Source organism: Cervus elaphus, chromosome 7 (assembly GCF_910594005.1).
Source record: "Cervus elaphus chromosome 7, mCerEla1.1, whole genome shotgun sequence".
Taxonomy (NCBI): Eukaryota; Metazoa; Chordata; class Mammalia; order Artiodactyla; family Cervidae; genus Cervus; species Cervus elaphus.
This window is the reverse complement of record NC_057821.1, coordinates 40,881,140-40,900,857: the sequence shown is the minus strand read 5'-3', so window position 1 is coordinate 40,900,857 and position 19,718 is coordinate 40,881,140. Positions and strand designations below refer to the sequence as shown.

The 19,718-nt window shown below is 41.4% G+C and overlaps 1 protein-coding gene across 14 annotated transcripts in view; it reads right to left on the bottom strand.

Annotated features, from left to right (window-relative positions):
• The window catches only part of ATXN1 (ataxin 1), a 404,589-nt gene that overhangs the window by 295,099 nt on the left and 89,772 nt on the right, over positions 1-19,718 (bottom strand). For 13 of the 14 annotated variants that reach the window (XM_043908469.1, XM_043908476.1, XM_043908475.1 and 10 more), the window contains one exon: positions 1,973-2,098. The gene's annotated coding sequence lies outside the window, so the exon portion shown is untranslated. The remainder of the gene's footprint in view (positions 1-1,972; positions 2,099-19,718) is intronic. The other variant, XM_043908473.1, reaches the window with a different exon arrangement.

Genomic DNA, 19,718 nt, shown 5'->3' with positions numbered 1-19,718 from the left:
GAGCCAAGGATTTAAAAAAAAATTTTTTTAACATGCAGGCTGTCATTGGTACAGGAGTTCATAAGGAGAAGTCAGTCGTTAGGCCCTGAGGATTCAGGGCAGACTTTGTGAGTGTGAGCCAGGCTTGGTGGTCAGGAAGCACTTCAATAAAAAGAGACAGCCCCGTGCAATCATCTTAACCCAACCTCTCCGTTCAGCCGCACAAGGCATAACAGAAGACGGAGACAGGGCTACAAGGCCACCACCGAACAGGTAGAGAGGCTTTGTACATCGACTGCAGGAGAAGATGGTCACCAGGAAAATCATAAAACTGGCATCTCCATCTAACACTGTGTTTGCATTTTTTCATTCTGCCACATTCATGTGGTTTCCTGCACTTTGTAATTTAACATTTGTAAGAGAAAAAAAATGCTGTTATGAAACCCAAATAATGCACCACTCTGAGGCTGACAGCCAGCCAGCTGCTAACAAGAGTGACATGTGAACATCATTTAACGTGTCATTCACAGCTCTGCTTCAGAATAAGGGATACCGAGTAAGAAAGAGAAATCATAAATTCCATTCAACGTGAAACAAAGTTTGGGGCTCTGCGGGGTTAAAGGACTGACAGAAAACCCATGACACAGTGACATCGAGCACAGAGAAGGAAGAAGTTAGATCCCCAAGAGAAAAATAGAGGATAAGAATTCAAAAGCAACCTATCTCATTTATTCTAATATTATATTCATAGAACACTATGCCATGTTTTCTTTAATGCAGCAAAGGAATAAATTATGAGCCAGACACTGCAAAGCCTGCTTGTCCAAAGGGCTGTGTCACCAAACAGAAGGAAGGAGCAACCCCTGGTGCCTGCACCCGTTTCTTCGCAGTGGCTGGTCCAGTGAGCCCCCTGCCAATGACGACTTGCCAAGGGCACACCATAAATCCAGAGAAGCAAGAATCAAAAGGTATAATTATTTCATTAACTTCACTAGAGTGAACCATGGAATTTCACATTTGCAAGCCACCCTGGACACCCTCAAGACAGTGGTGTTTTTACAGGTGACTCATTCCAAGAGGGTGGATAAGTGGTCCGAGGTCACCAAGATATGTGAGCAGAATTGGGCTTCCATCTGAGGCTTTGTTTCCAAGAAATACATTGAAGTAGGCTGATAAAACTTCCTTGGAAGTCCACATTATTTTGGTGTTGAGTTTGGAATTTATTATTTATTTATAGCTCGGCAAATTTGCATTCCACACCCCCCTCACCCCCAAACCAAGACTGTCGTTCCAGGACACCATGTTTAGTTAAAAGGTTCACAATAGGGACTTCCCTGGCTGCTCAGTGGTTAAGAATCCACCTTCCATGCAGGGATGCAGACTTGATCCCTGGTCAGAGGACTAAGATCCCACATACCGCTAGAGCAATTAAGTCCTTGTGCTACAACTACTGAGCCAACGCAAGACCCTGCATGACACAACAAGGACCCCACATGCCACAACTAAGGCCCTACGCAGCCAAATAAATAAATAAATATATTTTTTTAAAGGTTCACAATAGATCCTGTTGAATAGGCTCTGGAAACTCACAATGCCTCTCACCTTGCTCATCCCAATACTTCATTTAAAGGATAACAAATGTGCCACTAGACTGAGTCTACTGTCTCTCATGTGATTAATCCAATATTCTCTCCAGTGAAATGAAATACACAGAAGATAAAGTTTGTTGCCTATGTGTTTAGTTCGGTTCTTTCTGGTCTTTCCTAAAACCACCAATGCATTCCGCTCAAATCCTACTCTTCTGCAAATTTCAGAAATGAACACACTAAGTCAACTTCATTGTTCTCTCGGCTCTCTGGCACTTGATCAACATTTCCTCAACATCCTGTTGCTCGGGTTGTAGAGAACTTGAATAAGATGTCCTGGGACACCAAACCAACGATGATGGATGAAATTTACAGCTGATGGATGCCAAGCCCTTCGGATGACTTACCCAAGACCATTTGCGTTTCAGGATCGTTCGTGCAGACCAACGTCTCCTCCTTCTCTCTTGCTCATGGTCTGTAGCAGCACTACTTGGGAGGCCTCGACATCAGCTCTTTCATTTTGCTCCAGACTGCTGCAGTAAAACAAAACACAACACCAAGTCAGAATGAAAAATAAATGCCACTTCAAGCAGTTCGTTGATATTCAGGGGGAAATCCCTGGCCTTTCTCAGATGTATATTTTATAACCTCAAACAAGCATGTTAATTACCAGAACGAATCTATCACACAACCCATCTCCATATGGTACTTTGAAATGCCGGTGACGGGGAGGGTTGGGGTTGAGGGGGAAGACAACAAAGTCCCTATTTGTTAGGTGCTGCATCTTAGGACACTTACCGCTGGTAATGTGCTTGCAAGATTTCAAGTTCACTAACTGAAATAAGAAATTAAAGAATTCGTGATGTTGAAATAGAGATACTGACGTGCAGTTCTCGAGGGCAGAAAGTGGAGAAAGTTATGTTTTGAATTAAAATTCATCTGATTCTGCCCGTGAAAGACTCAAATTGAAGGAGCTAATATTAGTAGTTTTCAATGAAGAACTACTAGGATTAAACAGAAATGGCAAAGTGTAAGAGAAAGGACTTTTTCCATTTTGTACTCCAAACAGGTAATTAATGGGCTTTCGTTCTGACTTGGTCTATCTTGATAAATAACCTTCTCCACCCAAGCTGGAAAGCGGCATTTATTTCACACACTGAATATATAATGAATGGGTAAAATATGCATGCCTCTTAACCCCCACTCAGAGCAGCTGATAAAGCCCACACATTAGAACTGTGTGTGACAAGTCGCTCTGAAAAGTTCTCCACTGGGCTGTGAGCTTCCAAGGCTCACTGGTCACAGGGTGCTGTTCGAGCTTCTTCGGATGCTTAGTCAAACCCGCCCCCCCGCCCCCCCCGTTTGTTCTTTGACAATGGCCATTTGAGAGCCTGGAAACGATCCTCAAAAGATGTCTGCACCCTTTCTGAGGCTTTTTTGAGCTCTTCTGCATCGATTCTAAAAGCCCATTGGAAGGCTGTCACCCCATTTTCTAACTATGTGACTGCACCCCACTTGTAAGTGGAAAGCCTCTATGCATCTCCAAAGGTCCTGAATCAAGGAGCTCACCACGCACTGACCCAGTTGTGAGAGACAGCATATACTTTCTGCACCTCACTAGGCTGCTGTGTGAATAATCAATTCCTTGAAAGCCTTCTGAAGCTATTACTTTATAGAATACTCAATGTTTTTTGATGAGGACTTGGGTGGGGGGTGTGGACTGCTGGTTAAATTCATGTTGGCACTTCAACATTTTGAGGAGGAGGAGAAAGCCACTTTGGTTAATGTTTAAACAAGTGAGTTGAGTGTAAGGCCATTATATTTTCAGTCTAGCTGGAAGAGCAAATGCCTGAAAATGGCCAAGGCTCTTTTATTTTTCTTGATGCTATCAATACCCACTGAAAGTGAGGTTGTAACGATTTTATTAGTTTTCTGAGCAGTTTTCATGAAATGTAACTCAGCTCCCACTCAAATGTGTAACAGTAACATATTGATACAAATCAACATGAGCCAGGAAGTTCAAAGCATGACAAACTGTCTTCAGTTTACCGTTTTGGTAAAAACAGAATTTGGAAGAGAGGAGGATTTAAGCAAGCCCACTGAGAGTTACTGGCTGGTATCAATCTTCTTTTACTAAAAATAAACTGCTGCAATTCTCTTGTTACCAGCTTTATGTACTGGTATTTTAGAACTAGAAGTGTCTTTGTCATCTAGTCCAAGATTCTTCTGCAAATAAAGCTGCTGGCCCAGAGAGGGTGAAGGACCTCTTAAAGTCACCCAGCAAGTTAATTTGGGCCTTGACTAGACTCTGGGTTTAATCACTCATGCCCTCTGACTCTTAATGGGCATAATAATGTCACTGAATACAATGTACTGTGTTGCTTTGAAAAGTTTACCAGAGACACAATACTTTCTCATAGTATTCTTTCTCTTTTTCTATTTTATTTTTGTGTAAAGAAATTCATTTCTGGATTATATTCTTGTCACCAAGCAGAGCCGAGTGATCTGGGAGAGGTGATACGTCTCCATTATTAGCTCAGGGCCCTATCTCTGGCTTCGAAAACCAGGTGTTCAGAGGAGTAAGCTTTAGACTATTTGCAGAGCAGAGAAAAGAAAAAAGGACTCATCTGAGTGACAAGATTTCCCACTCTTATCTCTGTAGATGTGAAGAACTTGGAAGTGATTCATTTTGTGTTTTATAGCTGACCCTCAATTACACATAGTGCAACAAGCATGAAACCATTTATATCAAAAGAAAACCACTGAAAATTCTATACACCTCCTTTTAAGCAAGAATCGTAATATACTTTCCTCCTTCAACAAAACTTTTCAGCAGTGCTGCTAATCACCCACAAAACAAACTGGCTTGAGTTTAATCTCCTTTGCCTGCCCATTCTTGCTTGCCGGTTGAAGTTATAAATAGAGATAAGACCAAAAGTCCAGAAAGACGAAAGGAACACCAGAGGCCTACAGCATTCATTGATATGCCTGAGCACTGAAAGTTAGCTACAGAAGCAGGGATTTCACTCTAGATGATATCCTAACAGGGTTTTAAAATTTGATAAGCATTTTGTGATAATTTTCTGAACAGTTATAAGCAGTAGCAACAAAGTATAGCATATCAACAATAACTCAAAAGCAGTGATCTAAAAGCCATGAGTGTTTTTTTTTTGTCTGAGTTTTGCAGCTTAGTCTATTTTTAAATTTAAGTCATAATCTCCTATGCAGAATTAGTTCCTTATCTATCAAATAAAGGGACCTAAGTAAGGGCTCTCCATAATGAATTCCTAGTGATAATTCAAGCTGTTTTTATACACAATTGACTATACCACATCAAATTAAATTTCCACAAACACAATTTTATCTTATATGACCCATTAAGATTCATTTTAATCCTAAATTCCAACAATTAGACACAGATTGCATAGAAGGTGAGTAATGGGTTCGTGGCGGAATAACCCCTTGGTGGGGAACGAGTGTTCTTGTCTATCAATAGTGCTGGGCAGATTAGCTTTCCATTTGAGAAGAGTCAGATCACTCCCTTACACCATTCACAAAACAGAAAGACGCTAATGACAATCCTACAATGCAGGGCAGCAAAGGAGACACAGATGTAAAGAACAGACATTTGGACTCAGTGGGAGGAGGCGAGGGTGGGACGATTTGAGAGAAAAGCATTGAAACATGTATATTACCATATGTAAAACAGATGACCGGTGCAAGTTCGATGCATGAGGCCGGACACTCAAAGCCTGTGCTCTGAGACAACCTGAGAGATGGGGTGGGGAGGGAGGTGGGAGAGGGGTTGAGGATGGGGGGACATATGTATATCTGTGGCAGATTCATGTTGATGTATGGCAAAAATCATCACACTGTTGTAAAGCAATTATCCTCCAATTAAAACAGTGTTTTTTAAAAAAAATTAAAAGAGAAAAGAGGGTAAAAAATAAATTCTAGGTAACTTAAACATATTAAGATGTGTTTACCCAGACATAGATTAATATAGTATTTATTATGCATACTGACAACATTTTATACAGTAATACACAAAAAGAATAACGTTACAATCACAAAAGGCCTAGGAGGCCACTGTAAAGACTGGCTTTTTACCTTAAAATAGAAAGACACTAGAGAATTTTGAAATGAGCAGGAGGATAATGATCTGCCTTATGTTTTAAGGGATCTTTCTATCTGTTGTCTGAAGAACAGATTCTAAGAAGGCAAGGCTGAAAATAGAGTCCACTTAGGCGACTGCAAAAATGCAGGTGAGACGCTCAACATGTGGACCGAGGTGATGACACCCGGAGAGGAGGCTGTGAGAACAGGTGATATTCCGGACACATGGTGAAGGTCAAGTCAACAAGTGGTAGGAGAGAAAGAAAAGAGTAAAGGATCTTTCCAAATTTTTTTCCCAATCATCTCTAAGAATAGAGTTGCCATTCACCTAGATGGAAAAAACTGGAAAAAGCAGGTGTCAGGAAGGTCCATTTTTCCATGTTAAGCTTAAGATGCCTATTAGACTTCCTAGTGAGCTATCAGGTGGACACCTGGATGAGGAGGTTTGGAATTCACCAACATGTAGATAGGAGAGAAGATACACGTGAAAGCATGAGTTACTGTTACAGGCAGCGTCCAAGACGATGGTGCCCAGCTATCCTACCCCTTGGTATTCATGTCCTTATTATAATCCTCTCCCCTGAGTGTGGACTGTATTGAGCGACTCCAGCAGGCAGAGTGGGGCAGAGGTAATGGAATGTCACTTCCAAGGCTACAAGACTGTGGCTTCCATCTCGGGTGCCCTCTTGCGTTCTCTCCTGGATTACTTAATCCGGGGGATGCCAACTGCCAGACTGTTGAAGCCATCCTGCGCAGGGGCCCATGTGGCTGCCGACATCTGTGTGGGTGAACTCGGAAGCAGGTCCCAAGCACATACAGCCTGCCTCCACCCTTCAGATGAGACTGTAGCCAATCCTCACATTAGCCTAGGCTAATGGCTTGACTGTAACCTTAGGAGAAGCTTTGAGCCAGAGACACCCATCTAAGGTGTGCCCTGATTCTTACTCATGGAATTGTGAGATAGTAAGTTTTTGCTACTTTAAGCCACCAAGCTTTAGAGTAATTTGTTACACAGAAATAAATAACTAATACAGTTACGATGCATAAGACACTGTCTAGAAATTTTACATGACTTATTACAGTTGGAGACACTGAGTCACAGAGAAGCTACATCACTTGCCCAAGATCACACATATGGGACTGGGCAAGAATGAAGCCCAGGTCATCTGACTCCAAAGCTTCAGCTCTTAATGACCACATGTCAAGACTCCTCTAGAATAACCTATTCTCCTGCGACGAATATACAAACCTGAAATTTGACTTTCTGCTGCAAAAAGTGCTAACATCACATAGTTCATACAAGCAATGGTCCAAATGCATTTTCATCAGATTTCTTAAGCTGCCACATAGCTTTACAATTCTTCAGTCTTTGCTATCTCAACTACAATGCGCTTAGTCGCTCAGTCATGTCTGACTCTTTGCAACCCCATAGACTGTAGCCCACCCGGCTCCTCTGTCCGCGGGGATTCTCCAGGCAAGAATACTGGAATGGGTTGCCATGCCCTCCTCCAGGGGATCTTCCCAACCCAGGGGTCAAACCCAGGTCTCCCACATTGCAGGCAGTTTCTTTACCATCTGAGCCAACAGGGAAGCCCAACAGTACTACAATCTATACTCACCTGTCAAAGAAGAGATAAAAGCAGCCTCTTGCTGTCTGAACAGCAGCCTTAGTCTGGTTAATTTCAATCTGGTTAACTAGCTGATTTAACTATCAAAGAATTGCCAGTAGTTTCCTAACACTCTAAAATATTCCCATAGACTGAATGTGGTCCCTTTGAACATGTAAAGAGTTCTCTCTCAAACTACTAAAGTGGTAAGGAAAAGAACAAGATACTGAATAAGATAGTCACAGTAAATTCTGCTTGAATTTTTTAAATAATAAGGGAAAATCAATTTTGAGTTGGCAACATAAAGTCACTAAGGATGCCAACAATATTAAGTTTTTAACTAGGAACTGGCAAGACCAGAATATTAAAAACGATAGCCCTTGAACTATATAAAATCCAAAGGCCCTTTAACTATTGTAACACATTAAGACGTTCCCATTCTTTCCCTGACACAGACATGTGAAATACAGAAAGAGAAAGAAGTGACCTCTGAACGTTTGCCTCAACACAAATTTAGAATGTCACTGTCGTCAGAAAGGGCTGCTGCTGGCTAATCCATCCCTCTTATTTTCCAGGAGGAAAACACCCATGTAGTTGCAGCCAGCAGCATGTTCCCCATCCACACTGTGGAATGCTTTGCTTTTGTCAAAACTCTTAGGATTGTGCCCACCACCAATGGCAGCCAAAGAGCTGGAAAGAAAGTGTCATAAAAAAGAAATACAACAAAACCCACTGCCATTTACAAATCTGTTACAAAAAGTGCCTGTGTTTTATAAAGGGGCATGAGACACACCACCAAAGGTATCTTTTGCCATTTAAAAACACCAAACAGTAGTAACAGCTCCATTGCTAGGCTGCTGGGACTTGATCTGCAGTCTGGACAATTTGTGTGGGGAGATTACTTTGTCTTAGGACACAGGGAACAGATGCTACCAATTAACACAAAGAAGTGTTTAAAATAGTTTTAAAACATATGAGTTTGCAAACAGAAGTTCAAAACAGCCTCAAAGATGATAAGCAAAATAGTTTAATGCAAGGAAGTATGAGTAGTTTTCCTTTTTAAAAGAGAGGCAAGGAGATAAGGTGGTGAATTTCCTTGGGCCTTCCTCTAAGTAAAGCATGAATTTAAGGAAAGTACCTGAGAAAAACTGCTTTTTATTTTTGAAAAATGGGGAGAGGGTAACCTATATGATAATTAGTCAGTGTGGTTTAATGAGCCGATAAGAGTTCATTGTGGGACATTCCATTACCCTAAAAATAAAAGAGAGAAAAAAAGGTTGCAAAAAATTTGGGAAACACACTTGAGGGACTTTGGTATATGAACATGTATGATAAAGCTCTAAGAGGGGACAAAGCATGCATCTTGGTCCAAAATATATTGGCCACAGAATACTTTTTTCGAATAGGCAATCAGTGTATATGCATGACAAGAATACATCCTGGTAAACAACACACGAGGCCCGGGGTTCTCAAAGATTTTGGTCTCAAGTCCTCTTTACACTCATAAAATATACTGAGGACCCCAAAGCACTTTTAATGACATAGATCACCTTTAATGATATTCATATTAAAAGTGAAAACTGAATTTTAAAATCTGTATTAATTCATTTAGCTTAAGTAACAAGGTACCCACTGCACCTTACATAAAACAGCAAAATAACCATATTTTTTCAAAACAAAAAAGTTAGTGAGAAGAGTGATACTGATTTTCAATTCCACAAATCTCTTTAATGTCTGGGTTCACAGAAAACAGTTAAATTCTCAAAAGTGTCTCTGAATTTAAGTCGCTGTGATATGCTGCTTGGTTGAAACAGAGGGAGAAAATCTAGCCTTCATTTTCAGCTAATGCTGGAAGTTCTCCTTCAGTGCTACACCAAAACTCAACAAGGGCTAGTTTCTTAAAGGGTGGTAGCAGAGTGGAATCTGAAACTTACCAATGAACTCCTTGTACTCGGTTCTATTAAAACCCATCGGTTTGTCTTGCACTTTGGATGGACCCTTTTCCATGTGTGGTTTCATAGCATCATGCACTGGTTGTGCACGTGTGCCTGCTCGGTCGCTCAGTCGTGTCCGACTCTTTGCAACCCCCTGGGCTGTAGCCCACCAGGCTCCTCTGTCCATGGAATTCCCCAGGCAAGAACACTGGAGTCGGTTGCCATTTCCTACTCCAGGGGGTCTTCCCGACTCTGGGATGGAACCTGTGTGTCTTGCATCTCCTGCATTGGCAGGCAGATTCTTTACCACTAGCACCACCTGGGAAACCCCATGCACTGGTCACTGGAAAATAAAATTAGCTCACTGACTTACACAGACTTTCGAGCAGTGTTCACCATACAACATCATCACACATCATGCAGCTCTGAAAAACTCTTTTATACACCTGTGAGAGAGCAGGAATAGATACCCGGTACTATTATAAAAATAGTTATGACCCTGCAGACCTCTCTCACCCACCCGAAAAGGTCTTGGAGGTTCTCAAAGCAAGAACTGCTGACTAAGGAGACTAAGTTCTAAAGATCCCTCACAGAAGAAAAGCACAGAACATTGTTTCCTTCCTATCCTAGGATTCTGTGACCCTAAACAAGGTCTGTTGATCCACAACCTTGGCATAAACCGTGAGGGGTCAGTGGGATAGGCTTGGCTATGAAGAAAACATTTAGTCACTTGGATTCTCCCAGGTAGGAATCTGTACACTCTAGAATCTTTCGGCAAACACTTTCTTCCAACCTAGGCCTTAATAATCTAGGAAGGATTTGTTTTAACCAGCAGCAATCAACGTTTTAAGTACCCTGAAAGAGATTCAGAAAGGCCTATTTCAAGAAATCAGTTAATGAAGTAACTATGTAGTTACAAGGGAGTAGCAAACCACTCCAGTATTCTTGCCTGGAGAATTCCCAGGATAGAGAAGCCTGGTGGGCTACAGTCCATGGGGTCACAAAGAGCTGGACACGACTGGGCAACTAACACTTAGCTTAGCACTATGTGGTTATAAACCATTATCTCTTTAAGAACTAAAAAGAACTACTAAACAACACTGGTTAACTTTGGGTGTCAATGTACACATGTAATAATAATAATAGCTAATATTTCAGTATTAAACTTTCAAATGATCTCTTTAAGCCTGACAACCACCCTAGGTGACTGACACTTGCCTATTATTTTGTTTTTTTTTTTTTTAATTGAAGTATAATTGCTTTACAATGCTGTGTTAGTTTCGGATGTACAGCACGGAGAATCAGCTATATGTATACATATATTCCCTTTTCCTATTTTTAATAAACGAAGAAATGAAGTTGAATGGGGCTAAATAATGTATTTAAAGGGCTAAACAACTAAGAGGAAGATTCAGGACTTTAACCTCTATCTGTATCTGTCTGACACCAAAGGGTCTCTCCAGTCTTCACTATGCTGCCTCATTTCCGATTAATCATTTACTGAACTTCCGAGGTGGTTCAGCAGTAAAGAATCCGCCTGCTGTACAGGAGACTTGGGTTCATTCCCTGCGTCGGGAAGATCCCCTAAAGGAGGGGATGACAACCCACCCCAGTATACTTGCCTGGAAAATCCCCAAAACAGAGGAGTCTAGTGGCTCCATGGGGTCGCAAAAAGTCAGACCCGACTGAGCACGCACACACAAACTTCAGTCATCCAGATTCTTTCGCTGGCAGTTATCCCCAAAATCATGGAACACTTTATTCACTTTCCTGTTGCAAAGTGAAGAGGTGCTCAATGAACTGGTTCACAGGCCACCCCAATAAATGTACAAAGCAGGAAGATTCTTTTGCCTCCCCAAGCGGAAGGGTCACCCCGTGGAAAATGAAGTCTCACTCAAAAGCCACATAAGCAGGATGCTGTGAAATCCAATCTTTTGATGCCTAAAAGGTCATGAGGCTGGAGCACAGAGCAAACATAATGATGTTCCGGGAGCAAGACCCAAGGTGCCCTTGGCTCTATTCCCTCTCCATTCCTCTGGAATTTAAATGTATTAAACAGGGCAGTGAAATGCCTGTCATCTCTAAGGCACCCCAGTAAGGCAAGGGAGATAGGATTATTCTCTTCAAATGCTTTCTAAACCCTTAGTTCCCTCAGGTCACTATAACCTCTGCCCATTATTTCTTGCGCATCAATGCCCTTTCTTCTGCTAATTCAGAATCAATCAAAACATACTGAATACCAACTTTCTAGATTAGTCCTAATAATTTTCCAATGCCCAGCTCAAGACATCTCCACTTGCAGAACTAGTCCAGCTCTTCCTTTCTTCAAAGTGCCTCTGGCAGGGACCCCCATCAACATGGATCTCCTGTGTACCACCTGATGGTGGGTGGCATGGCTCCATTTGTGTGAGTCTCTTTCTTTGACAGTCAGAAGCTTTGACTGTGTGGATCACAACAAACCGTGGAAAACTCCTAAAGAGATGGGTATACCAGGCCACCTTACCTGCCTCCTGAGAAACCTGTATGCAACTCAAGATGCAACAGTTAGAACTGGACGTGGAACAGTGGACTTGTTTAAAATTGGGAAAGGAGTATGACAAGGCTGTATATTGTCACCCTGCTTATTTAACTTATATGCAGAGTACATCATGTGAAATGCCAGGCTGGAGGAATCAAAAGTTGGGATCAAGATTGCAAAGAGAAATAGCAGTAATCTCAGATATGCAGATACCACTCTAATGGCAGAAAGTTAAGAGGAACTAAAGAGCCTCTTGATGAAAGTGAAAGAGGAGAGTGAAAAAGTTGGCTTAAAACTCAACATTCAGAAAACGAAGATCATGGCTTCTGGTCCTATCACTTTATGGGAAATAGAAGGGGAAAAAGAGGAAACAGTGAGAGATTTTATTTTCTTGGGCTCCAAAATCACTGTGGACAATGACTGAAACTATGAACTTAGAAGACACTTGCTCCTTGGAAGAAAAGCTATGACAAACCTAGACAGTGTATTAAAAAGCAGAGATAACACTTTGCTGGCAAAGGTCCATATAGTCAAAGCTGTGGTTTTCCCAGTAGTCATGTATGGATGTGTGAGTTGGACCATAAAGAAGGCTGAGTGCCAAAGAATCGATGGTTTCAAGCTGTGGTGCTAGAGAAGACTCTTGAGAGTCCCTTGGACTGCAGGGAGATCAAATTAGTCAATCTTAAAAGAAATCAACCTTAAATATTCATTGCTGAAGCTGAAGCTCCAATACTTTGGCCACTTGATATGAAAAGCCGAATAACTGGGAAAGATCCTGATGCTGTGAAAGACTGAAGGCAAGAGGAGAAGAGGACGGCAGAGAATGAGATAGTTAGACAGCATCAGCCAAGTCAATGGACACGAATTTGAGCAAACTCCATGAGATGGTGGAAGAGAGAGGAGCCTGGCACGCTGCAGTCCACGGGATGGCACAGAGTCAGACACGACTGAGCAACTGAAAAACAGCAACATCTTTGACAACTATTAGTAGATGTTGAACATTCTTGAGACTTTCTGGAGAATCTCTCACAACACTTCCCACAGTCCAGAACACAAAATATCATGTTTGCTCCTATTTCTCCTCACTTGGATGAATAGTTAAGAACATAGGAATGTATTTTTATGACAATTTTATTTTTAAACATCTTTCCCTTCAGTCCCAAGATTAAACAGAATTAGCAGTACACTCAACCGGAAGTTTTAGGTATTTTGAAAGAGAGTAATTAGTCTATAGTACAATCTATGGTATTCACTGAGGAGCTCCATGACAACTTATCTGTGAGATTCCATCCTAATGTGAAGTGATTTTAGAAGAAAGAAAGATAATATATACTAACTCGTGGCAAAAAAGAAAGAAAGAAAGAAAGATGGATTTGGAGTACAATTTAGAATCCATGGATCAATTGTGTCTTGACCTTTCTAAATGCTCAGCCATTCTTAATGACACCCATATCTGGTAGTCCCCACACCCCACTGAAATGTTCTATACATCTCTGTTTCCAATATGAATGCTACAATCTGCCATGGAGCTTTTCAATGAATACTAAAATATCCAACTCACGGAGCACCTCTTCACTTTGCAGCAGGAAAGTGATGAGAGTGTTTCATGATTTGGGGAGTAACTGCCAGAGAAAGGATATGGATTACTAAAGTTCGTGCATGCTCAGTCATGTCCGACTCTGAGACCCCATGGACTGCAGCCCACCAAGCTCCACTGTTCATGGGATTCTCCAAGCAAGAATACTGGGCTGCATTCCGATTCCTTTCTCTAGGGGATCTTCCCAACCCAGGGATTGAACCCAAGTCTTCTGTGTCTTCTGCATTGGCAGGCAGATTCTTTACCACTGTGCCACTTGGGAAGTTCGGTAATATTTAGAAGTCCGTGGGTCAAGGACGACAAGATACAGAAGAATCCAGTTCATTCTCTTAGCATTGTGCTACACACTTTGTATAAAATGACACAATCATATCAAGTGATAGTAACAGAAGTCTTTCAATACTGTGTCCAACTCATGAGATTTTTTCCTTCTCCTCCCAAATGCCTCTTTCTCTCAGACAAACCAAGTAAATTCAAGGTTTGTGTATTTGCAAGCAACACAGTTAGGAGCTAACCTGTGTCTTGTTCTGTTTTGTTGCCATACCAAACTTCTGTACAGAAGTTAAGAAAGGAAAGCCACAGTAATGGCTTGTATCTAATTACGATGACAGCTTACCTAACTTAAATACTGGACTCCCATTTGTAAGGTACATCACTGGATTTTAATTTTGTAAAATTAAAGGCTATGGAAATGCTGGCCTTGCTATGAAACTTCACAGCCTGACCTTAAACCTTCTTTGCATATATCATTCTTGGTGGAAATTTTCAACAACCACAAAGGTGGGGGCAAGAGGGTGTGTCACATCTTGACTTCTTAGTCATATTTCCTGATGTTGCCATTTTTGTATATTTAAAATATTTACTTATGGCAACGTTGAAGTAATTATAGTTTAGGAAGCACTGTTCTCTTTTTCTATCTTGGTAGAAGCCCCTCAGAGTGCTGTACCACAAAAGAAAGTTCTCTGAATCAGGCATTACTAAGTGAAGGGCTGATGTTCCTAGGCGGTGAATACTAAACTTCTCCCTTGGCTCTTGAAATCTGAAGTGAGTAATTTTAGTATAGCAAACATTTTTATCCTGCCTTTCATATTAGGCACTAGGACAGCTCTAAACTAATATTTCTCTTTCGCCTCCACATTTATATCAGTGAAGCCCACACGCCCCTGGTCTCACTTCTAAGCCCCTGACACAAGAGGCCACCCAACGGAAGCTGAAGGTGCCATTAGCCGTGGTTCCCAACCAAGAAGGGGTAAGCTAAAGGGTCATGAAGGAGAGAAGGCAAGCAATGCTGGGTGACAGGTGAGTCTGGGGGCCCATCATGTCTACAGATCCACTAAGCTCCTTCTGGTCCCCGACATCCCTGAGTTGCCCAAACTGGGAACAACCAGCATTCACACCTCCACCTTCCCTCATGTTACTCTCGGGAGCTGCACCAAATTCTACCTGCTCCACTTACTGGTCACACTACTCGAATTCTTCCCTTTCCATCCCTCCAGCCTTGCTGCCTCTGCTCTGACCCAGCTCTCCCACTCTCCCATCGAGACTTCCAGCTGTTCTCACGTTCCGCCATTCACCTTCCCAGGTCACCATCAAAGCTGATACTCTAGAAAACTCAGGTCTGATGGCTGTACCTCCTCAACTATAGTACATTCTTCAAACCATCAGGGAAGAGAAAGGAGAATGCAAAAAATACACCAATGGGACAAACTCGGAGGGACCTCAGACCAAAAACAAAAAGGAAAAAAAAAAACTAATAAAACATACTCTGAGATCCCCATCACCTTTCCCCTTTCGTGGTGAATGGGCCAGAAAGAAGAAATCTAGAGGAAATAGACGTGGAGAATACACAAAGGGCCAGGAACCCACATTTCATTCATAGATTTCTTTCTGGGTTTACTTGGCTCATCTGTATTTTAGGTCTTTTTTTTTTTTTTTAAGTTCAATTTGACTTTTAATCATTAAACACAATCCTAGAAGCATACTCTGTTATGCACTGCCAAGCTGCATTGATGCATTTCATTACTTCTTGAAAGGTCACATATTAAAAACACTACTAGCAGTCAAACTAAAGAAAATAAAAAGATTTGAGATATTTTTTAAAAGCAGTTACTAAAACAGAAACAACTGTTATTTTCAATCTCTGGCTCACTATAAACTGACAAGATATGAATATGAATTTTACCAAGTAATGTATAATGACTGCTTCTGTTCACCACAACCACTTGCCAACAACTCAGTGTTATAGTTCATTTGGGTGTTACATGTGGAACATGTCATCTAGATAACAAACCATCCTCGTTAAAGTAGATTTACTCTAGCTAATTTTTGATATCGTGACATCCTTAACATAAAAAGCTAAGTAAATAACCATTCTCAAATTGTTTTCACAAAAGTCACTGCAACATTTTCAATTTCCAAACAAGTGAGAGACAATATCTGAGAAGTTGTAAGATGGTGCCATAATTGTCTAAATCATAGTCATTCTACCAACATATGTACTGAATAAGTGGAAAGAGATTCTGCCAGGGGCTTATCTGGAGTATAAAGTATTTGGTACAATGGGTCATGGCCTTGGGAAAATTAGTCTTCATCTGGGAAGAGAGTGTGTATAAATGGTAGAACCTCTTTGCAATAAAATAAGAGAAGAAAAGAAGAACCATGGGACTTCAGAAAGGAAACCATTTTATGCACGAGAGGTATCGGGGGCAGCACCATAGCAAAGGTAGACCTTATGGACTCGATGGATAGGAATTCTGAACTCTTAAGGTTCTACTCTTAAAGTCCCAGAAAAATTCTCTAGCAATGTGTTTGTAAAGTTAGCATTTATTGAGCAACTACTCTAGGTTAAGAAATTCACAAATGTTACACGCACTCCTCTATTTCCAGCTGCACTATCTATAACAGCTAAGACAGGGAAACAACCTAAATGTCCATCAACAGATGAATGGATAAAGATGTCCTATACACACACACCAGAATATGACTCAGCCATAAAAAAGAATGAAACAATGTCATCTGTGTCAACATGGACGGACCTAGAGATTATCATACTAAATGAAGTAAGTCAGAAAGAGAGAGACAACTACCATACGGTATGACTTCAATGTGGACTCTAAAATATGATATAAATAAATATACCAAAGAAACAGACTCAGACATTAAGAACAGGTTTGCAGTTGCCAAGGGGGAAGGGGGGGTGGGGGAGAGGACTGGAAGTTTGGGATCAGCAGATGTGATCTATGGGCTTCCCCAGTGGCTCAGCAGCCAAAGAATCCACCTGCAATGCAGGAGACCCAGGTTCAATCCCTGGGTCAGGAAGATCCCCTGGAGAAAGAAACGGCAACCCACTCCAGTATTCTTTCCTGGGAAATCCCATGGGCAGAGGAGACTGGCAGGCTACCGTACATGGGGTTACAAGAGTCAGACATAACTTAGCAACTAAAGCTACCACCACCAGATGCAAACTATGGATGAACAATGAGGTCCTACCATAGCACAGGGAACTATACTCAATCCTTTGATAAACCATAATGGAAAAGAATATGAATTGAAAGATGTTGAAAAAGAATATATATACGAGTCACTTTGCTGTACAGAAGAAATTAACACAACATTGTAAATAACCTATACTGCAACAAAAACCTTTTTCAAGAAAGAAATTCATAAATGTTATCTCTTAGCTTCCAAACAAGCCTGTAATAATAGTTTGGTTATATCTGATTTACAAAGGACTCAGAGAGTCACTGACATTCCCAAGAGTCATTAGCTCTTACTGAACATTAGTAAGCCAAAATCATATTTATATCAACACAACAATTAATCACACAGGGAAGATGACAGTCTTAACAAGAACAATCAAGGGTCAAAATCATTATATACTTTGAATATAAATATGACTTGATATAATAAGGATTCAAATATGCCAAAAACAAATCACATCCCCCAAAATGTAACTGAAAGGTCAAGAATTTACTATGCTTAATATACTACCTTCTTCTGTCCTCTAACATCAGTATTATGTAATAGTTTCCTTTTACACTCAATTATTAAAATAGGTATGTATTTTAAAATAGTCATTTACATTTTGTTTCTTAGAGTGTGATCCAAGAACCTTTTGTGCTAAATGTATCACAGGAGTGTGTTGTGTTAGCCATTCAATTGTGTCTGACTCTTTGCGGACTATAGTCTACTAGGCTCCTCTGTCCATGGAATTTTCCAGGCAAGAATACTGGAGTGGGTTGCCTTTCCCTTCTCCAGGGGATCCTCCCAACCCAGGGATCAAACCTGGTCTCCTGCATTGCAGGCAGACTATTTATCATCTGTGCCACCAGAGAAACAAGAGAACATATTAAAAATACAACCCCCAGAGCCCCACCCTAACCCACTTACCCAGGCTGCAGGGGCACAGGAATCTGAATCTCCCCTTATCCCCAGGTGAGTACTAGCACATTCAAGTTTTCAAACCATTCATCTGGAGTTTCCTTGGCTATTCATTTCCCTCTAGGTTTCTCTTCTATTGGAATGTGTCATTGCCACTTTAAACAATTCCTTTCAACATTCTCCAAATGTCTTCTAGTGAAGTCACAACACATAACTAAAAGAAAAACGGCTTCTAAAACACTGAAGATATACCACTGAAAAGAGGATTATTTCAAACCCGTTTTACAATCCTTCTTTTCCTGTCTCTAGCTCAGCAAAAGTGGCACTGAAAAATGCTTTGGGTTCTGGGTAGGCAGAATCATGCCCCACCCCGACCCCAAAGGAGAGGGAAGCCTGGCGTGCTGTGGTCCACAGGGTCACAAAAGAGTCGGACACAAGTGAGCGAGTGAACAGCAGCGGCGGCAGCATCCGGACCTCTACCGACTAGACAATTGAAAATGTCTCCAGACCCGGACGACTGTCCCCTGGGGACTCGGAACGGTCCCAGGCTGAAACCCACTGGTCTAAGGCATACATCAGCCCACCTGGCGGTCTGTGCTCTCTCGTTCCCTCCATCGGTTTCTCCCACTGAGGCGGAAGCCTCCAGCATGCATGTATATTTCACTTACATTACAGCCGGTCTCACTCAAACTCTCCCATGAGTTCAGTCTGTCTGGCATTTTTAAAACAGCTCTAAGTCAAAACTCAACCACAGGCCTTTTCTAATGGCCCCACTACACGTACTCCCAGCCACAGGCCATGGAAACATGGCTGCTGCACAGCGACCTACAACCCAAGCCTGACAATGAGCTCACAATCCATTCCACCGCTAGAAAGGCCAAAGTCTGCTACTCGCCTGTTACAAAGAACTGCCGAAAGCTCTCTGCAATGTATTATCTTGACATCACTAATAAAAATTCTTTCAATCACACGGTTTAACACAGTGTAAATCAAATACCCATGTGATTGACTTAGCCTGACTCTGATGACAGAACAGATGTCTGGGAAACAGATCGCAGGACATAGCCACCATCTCAGAAAAAGAAATCAGTCTACCAAAGAAAGAAGAGAATTTCCTCAACACATTCTCTCTAAGAAAATGACTTTAAACCAAGGTTAAAAGATCCTATTTTATGGAGTTCTTAATTCCGCTCAGACTTTTCCACTTCGATTTCAAAACAGCAAAACCGTAAATGGAAAACACAGCTCCTATTCTTACTGAAATCTTAAACAAAAAGTACAGCTTCTAAGACTGGATATTAAATTCATAAAATCACCATCAGTCTGTTTGAGATGGAAGTGGTCGTCTGAATTGCACAAACCGGTGACTTGATACGATGTTCTTACAGGGAATGTAAGCGTACAGATCCTTGGTAACGACAAGTACCCAAGAGCATTTTAACAGACCAACTTCAGTGCATCAATCCTCTGTAACTGTGGCTATATTAATTAATTCTGAGACATTAGAATTCTACGTTTTTCTCTCAGTGGCCTTTCTTCAATGCACAATAATCTTATAAATTCTGCAAATAATGTCACCTTCCTCTGAAGTACTAAGGGCCCCAGTCCTGAACCAAACACCAAGCTCCTTCTGGATTCTCCTCCACTTCTGTGATGATACTGGCCTTTTGGCAGTCAATATCGCTCGCTACAGACTCACCGTTTCTCTTTTACCTTTTGGGAAGGTGGCGCTGTTTAGTCACTAAGTCGTGTCCAAGCCTTTTTGGACTACAGCCCACCAGGCTCCTCTATCCATGGGATTCTCCAGGCAAGAATACTGGAGTGGGTAGCCATTCTCTCCTCCAGAGACCTTCCTGACCCAGGGATGGAATCCATGTCTCCTGCACTGCAGGAGGAATTTTTTTTTTTTTTAAAGCTGCTGAGCCACCAGGGAAGCCCTCTGGGAAGGTGTTATACATTCTTAATTTGTTTTGAGGATTTGAAAGTCAAGCCTTCATGACA